Here is a 6,218-nt window from a genome sequence, read left to right as displayed (position 1 = left end):
TGTACATATACACATTCAAAGAAAGAAAAAGAGAGACAGACAGAGAATGAGAGGGTGAGAGAAGAGAAATGTAGCGAGTGTAAACGGTTTATTGAGCATTGAAGCGTGTCGGTTTTTGTATGTTTAAGTAAAAGAAATAACTAGTAAGCTGGATATTTTAGTAGATAGATAGTGACATATGTTAATAGGTATAGACAGGTATTTAGATAGAATGTAAAAGAAATAGATAGATAGATCGATAGATAGATAGATAGATAGATAGATAGATAGATAGATAGATAGATAAATAGATAGATAGATAGATAGATAGATAGATTATGTGAAAAATAGGTAATGATGCATGAAGCTTAGATGATCGGCAGTAAAAGCTCTTCAAGGGAAAATTCATTCGTGATGATGAATGTTAAACAGAAAAACAAGCTCAACCTTTGCAGACGACACCACCATACTACCTATACTTGTATAAAACCAACATCTCCGCAATTCATTAAGTTTATCCCATAGACTTTCTGTTGTATTTAAATATTTTCATGACAAATGCATTCAAGTGTTGATGTTTTTTTTTCTTTCTTTTTTCCTCCCTTTATTTTTATGTTTCCGTGCAATTTTTGTTATAGTCGTCCGATTTTTATATAACGCGCTTCTTTCTTTCCCTTTGTATCTATCTATAGATCTATTCGTATGTCACCGTATATGTTGCGTGCATTCGTGTGTGCGTATATAAATATATATTTAAATATAGAACTGTATTGTATATGTGAGTGTGAAGGTGCGTGGCTAAGTGGTCAAGGAGTGTTAGGCTGACATTCGTGGGTTCGATTCCTGAACTAGTCGGCACGTTGTGTGCTTGAGCAATGCACACCTGCTATTGTTATCGAGTTAGAGGTTAAAAGAATTCGAAGCTAGAGGTGTATAGATTATAGCGATGGTCATGTGATGTATATAAAGGCTGGCATTTCGGTAAAGAAATGCTAAGTAATTCAAATGGAAGAAATTTATGGAAGAGGAAGACATGGAGAAAACATTACCTAAGTTCGTAGCGTTTATAAAAGAAGGGAGGTAATCGTTAGACATTAGAAAACGCGTCGGAGGAAGACAGTAAGTGGATATTAATTACGAGGGGAGTTATAATAATTGAATGAGAAACATACCGACGTAAGACAAATTCAATGACAAACATACCGACTTAAGATATATTGATTTTAATAATTATTATTAAACAGGGTTTAGACGAATTGTATTTTTCTGTGGTTATATCATGTCAAACAAAAATTAATTTAAATTAGAAACAAAATGGAGTAACAGAATTTGACATTTGGCAAAAAAAATTAAATAGGGAAAGGAATGTAAAGAAAATTCCATGCAGATATGAGTATAGGCGTAGGGGTGGCTGTGTGGTAAGTAGCTTGCTTACGAACCACATGGTGTCTTCTACTATAGCTTCGGCCCGACCAAAGCCTTGTGAATGGATTTGGTCGACGGAAACTGAAAGAAGCCCGTCGTATATATGTATACATATATGTATGCTTGTGTGTCTGTGTTTATCCCCACCAACATCACTTGACAACCGATGCTGGTGTGCTTACGTCCCCGTAACTTAGCGGTTTGGCAAAAGAGACTGATAGAATAAGTACTAGGCTTACAAAGAATAAGTTCTGGGGTCGATTTGCTCGACTAAAGGTGGTGCTCCAGCATGGCCACAGTCAAATGACTGAAACAAGTAAGAGAGTAAAGAGTATATAGGTGTGTAACGTCATGGAGAATTGGGCAGTGTAACCCCTACGTATTGTAGAATCTCATCGTATTTTACATAAACTGTAGCTTCATTAATCGTAACTCCGAGTTACATATTATCGATTCGCGAAGGGCTGTGTATATTAAAGACAGTGCAAGCTATGGAATCGAGTCGTTAAGGAAAGTAAAAACGAGAGTGTTTAAATATAATGCTGGATCCCAGTGGAATAGTGTTAGGGACCGTCACATACTTGTATTTTGCATGTAATCGTTTGGTTGTATAAGTTATCTTAGAGGTTCTAGGAACATGTAAAAATAAAGATGTTATAAAAATACACAAGTATGAAAGAAATAAAACCTTAAAATAAGGCAACAGACATGATAAAGCGTTATCATATATGGTTATATTAACAAGGAGCGGTGATGAATCGATAACATTAATGTTGTTAGTTGATGTTTTAGTGTGAACAGTATAATAAAAAACTGTTAGCTGTGTATTTATACAAGCGTCGTAAATTGTTGTACAACTCAATATTTATATTGCGTTGTAATCACGAAATGAGAATGAAATTGTAAAAGAGAGATAAAACTGGATTGCTGTGAATATAAATATTTACCCTCAATTAGTAGCTCAAAGGGGGGATAGTTTTTCGCTTCCCTTTTTTACATTTACATCTGCGCATGGGTACATCCACCTAATTTATTACGTATTTACGTTCTGCTTGGATACACATACACATGCACACACACACGTGTGTGTATGTGAGTGTGTGTGTGTTTGTGCGTATGTGTGTGTGTGTGTGTGTGTGTGTGTGTGTGTGTGTGTGTGTGTGTGTGTGTGTGTGTGTGTGTGCAGATTTGTATGTCTTGTGTTATGTATGCATTCTCATGCCTATACTTGTATATCTATACATGATCGTATATACTTAAATGATAAACTTCTGGAAAGTTTTGCAGATTTTTACAGTTCAAGTGAATCTGTGGTCTTCGAATCAGCTTTCTCTTTGCTGGTTCTGAAAAACCTATTTTCTCGAGATTGGTATTTAGGCAGGGTGCTACATATCCCAGTGCTCCAACGATTACAGGTGCAAACCTGAACTTGTAATCTGGATTGAGTAACTACAAATTTGTCAGTAGTTTAGTGCATGTATTATCTTTTTCACTGAACTTCAGATTTATGTTAACTTACGCTGGACACCTGATTTCCTGACCTGTACACAGTTTCTCTTCCCCATCCCAAATCATTATGTCAGGCCTGTTTTGTGTACATTTTATTGTGTGCATTTCACTGAGACATTTCACCAGTACTCCTTTGTACTGAGTGGCTATGGCTTCCACCCTATTGTGGCTTCCACACACACAGCAGATAAGAGCACATACACTCATACATTTATACACAGATGTATTAATCTTTTCTACTCTAGGCACAAGGCCCGAAATTTAGGAGGTGGGGCCAGTCGATTAGATCGACCCAGTACGCAACTGGTACTCTATCGACCGCGAAATGCTGAAAGCCAAAGTCGACCTCGACACTGTTTGGGACCGCTCGAATACTCCAGAAGGTGCTCGAAAAATAAGAGGTGTTACCTTAGTTCACTGGTAGTGAACAGCTGACACTGTAGTAAATCTCCAGCATTAGAAGTTGTGCAAAGGCAACAATAATAATAATGATTTCAAGTTTTTGCCACGAGGGCAGCTTGGGAAGGGGATTAAGTCGATTACATCGACCCCAGTGCGTAACTAGTACTTATTTAATCGATCCCGAAAGGATGAAGGGCAAAGCAACCTCGGCGGAATTTCAACACAGAATGTGAAGACGGACGAAATCCCGCAAAGTATTTTGCAAGGCGTGCTAACCATTCTGCCAGCTCGCCGCCCTAATAATAATAATAATAATAATAATAATAATAATAATAATAATAATAATAGGCGTACGGAAAACACTCGGCAAGAAATGGAAGAAAATTTGTAGAGAGAAGAAAAAAAACAACACAATAATAATATTGTGATTCGATCCTTAGATGTTTACTCTGCAACTAATTTTCTGTTTTTGACATAAAAGTTCTCTTTGACATTTTTCCTGAACAGATTTGTTTCATTAGTATTAAACATTGGTTTCAAAGAATAGAAAAAATATCGTAAAACACACACACACACACACACACTAACACACACGTCCACGCACACACACTCGCGCGCGCACACCTCCCCACACACAAAGAGGCATAGATTAGAAATGTAAGTAATGGGGACACGGGGAACATTAAATTTGAACACAATATTTTGTGCAGTTTTCTTATCGATTGATCAATTTTTGCCGTGCAGTTTGATAGTCTGCAGAAATCTAAAATTCATGTTGTAGTTATTTAAATGCCTGGTTCGTAATGTTGATTGGATTAAAAATTTTTACTTCTAATATCGTATAACAAAGATGTCTATAAACAATCCTTTTAAAATTTTATCTTTTATCGAAAATAATAGAGCGTGTTCATTGCTTGTATTACTACGTATGCAGTAATATTGTATAATATTACTACGCATGCGTGATCTGTTCTTTGATTGGCTTTGATATTTTTTCCTTGCTTATTTTCAGTGCTCCACCATTTGCTTCGTTTATACAAAACTGTTTGGCAGATTCTGTTGATCCCTTTCAAATTTGAAATTAAATCAATTTCAAATATTTAAGTTTTTATTTCCTGAAATATCGAATATTCTTCGATTTTGGTCGGATATCTAAAATGTTATTAATTAATTCGGAAAATATTTTAACAAATATTGAAATATATTTACATTAAGCGCAAGTTAGTGCGGCATACCTCACTATCTTAAAAGTGAAATAAAAGTAAAATGGAAATGAAAATAATAAAATCCCAAAAGGAAAACATCGCAATGACGGAGTATTAAATCTATATGAAGTAGCAAGATTTAAAACAAAGCTTGACCAAAAGTAAATCTATGCCTAAATGAAACCGTCTAAGCATTCCCTATCGCATTACTCTTATGATGGCACTTACACATCCAGTTGAGTAAGGAGGAATGTCGTCGTTAACATTCAAGTTTATACAAGCTAAGTAATTTCCTTGATACCAGAGTCCACATAAAATGGAACATGAAAATATCTCTGATCCCGAAGAAGTGATTATTCTAAATGAAGTTCTCCTCAAGAACTTTCCTTAGTATATGATAGCATGAAAAAAAATACACGGTCTCTAGGTCCCGTGTATTATCTTTCGATTGTATCATACACCATTCTGCAATCACCACTCAGCCAATCTAGTATGTAACATTTGCTGAGTTACCATTTCCAATATGTAACCCAAACTGACCAATGAAAACGAGTCTTACGCTTTACCTAACGACATACAGTTTTACTTAGACGCCATGGACACACGAACTCAATTTTAACATGTTTGACTGATCAGATATTCTTTGTACGACCTGTCAAATCTACTATCTCCAGTTATGCAAATCTAAGTAAAAATTATTAACAAAAAATAGCATGTGTTGGGTGGGGGTGTGAGAGGTTTCTTTTCCCCTCATAAGCTATTGGTCAACTTGGTGCAGACAAAATCATGTGGTGAAAGTCACATTTAGAATATTCTTCTTAAAGTGATCCTTCTAGGATCTAACCTGTAACCACATGGTTTCAAAGAGAAGTTCTTAACCACATAGCTTTGCCAACGCTCCTATTAATAAATTTACAAAATCCTTTCAATACGAACATTAGAAGGACAAATTTCGCAATTTTGAAACAAAAAGATAAATTATAAAACAGCAAATGATCATGAATCGTATATAAGCGATATCATTTCATTCGTATTATGCAAACACCTGTTCCGGCATTGATTTATAGAAGAAAATTATTTTGCCTTCTCATTATCTGAAATATCGTTTATTTATATATTTTCTTTCTGTATTGAAGGTGTGATATTTGTATTTTTCATACGTATAATTTATATCTCCACACTTTCTAAAGCTAGCATAACACCCACCAAAATTTATGATACGATTATGGACTACTGAAATATATGTAGCAAACGTCTGTTGACATTTAAAGAATCAATATTTTCCCTGCAATATATTTCTTCGAATAATTATACGAGTTAAAACTGTGACAGAATGACAGAATTTGAAAAGAGATATGCATGTAAAAGTGGAAATCACACACACACACGACGCACGCACGTGTGTGCATATGTGTGTGTGTGTGTGTGTGTGTGTGTGTGTAGTTTTTTTCTTTTAATCGTTTCAGCCATCAAACTGCAAACATGTTGGGGCACCGCCTTGAGGAATTGTTTTGCCGAATGAATCGACACCAGTACTTTTTTTTATTAAGCCTGGTACTTATTCTATCGGAGTCTTTTCGCCAAACCGTTAAGTTACTGAGGCGTAAACAAACCAACACCGATTGTCAAGTGGTGATGGAGATAAACACAAAGACAAAGGCACACATATAAATATATATATATATATATATATATATA

The 6,218-nt window shown here is 35.4% G+C and overlaps 1 protein-coding gene across 1 annotated transcript in view; it reads left to right on the top strand.

The window, feature by feature from the left end:
* Positions 1-6,218, top strand: part of LOC106871451 (tyrosine 3-monooxygenase) — a 392,944-nt gene that overhangs the window by 382,096 nt on the left and 4,630 nt on the right. The window lies entirely within an intron of this gene.

Source organism: Octopus bimaculoides, chromosome 10 (assembly GCF_001194135.2).
Source record: "Octopus bimaculoides isolate UCB-OBI-ISO-001 chromosome 10, ASM119413v2, whole genome shotgun sequence".
NCBI lineage: Eukaryota > Metazoa > Mollusca > Cephalopoda > Octopoda > Octopodidae > Octopus > Octopus bimaculoides.
The sequence above is the reverse complement of the archived record's forward strand: the minus strand, read 5'-3'. Positions and strand labels throughout refer to the sequence as shown.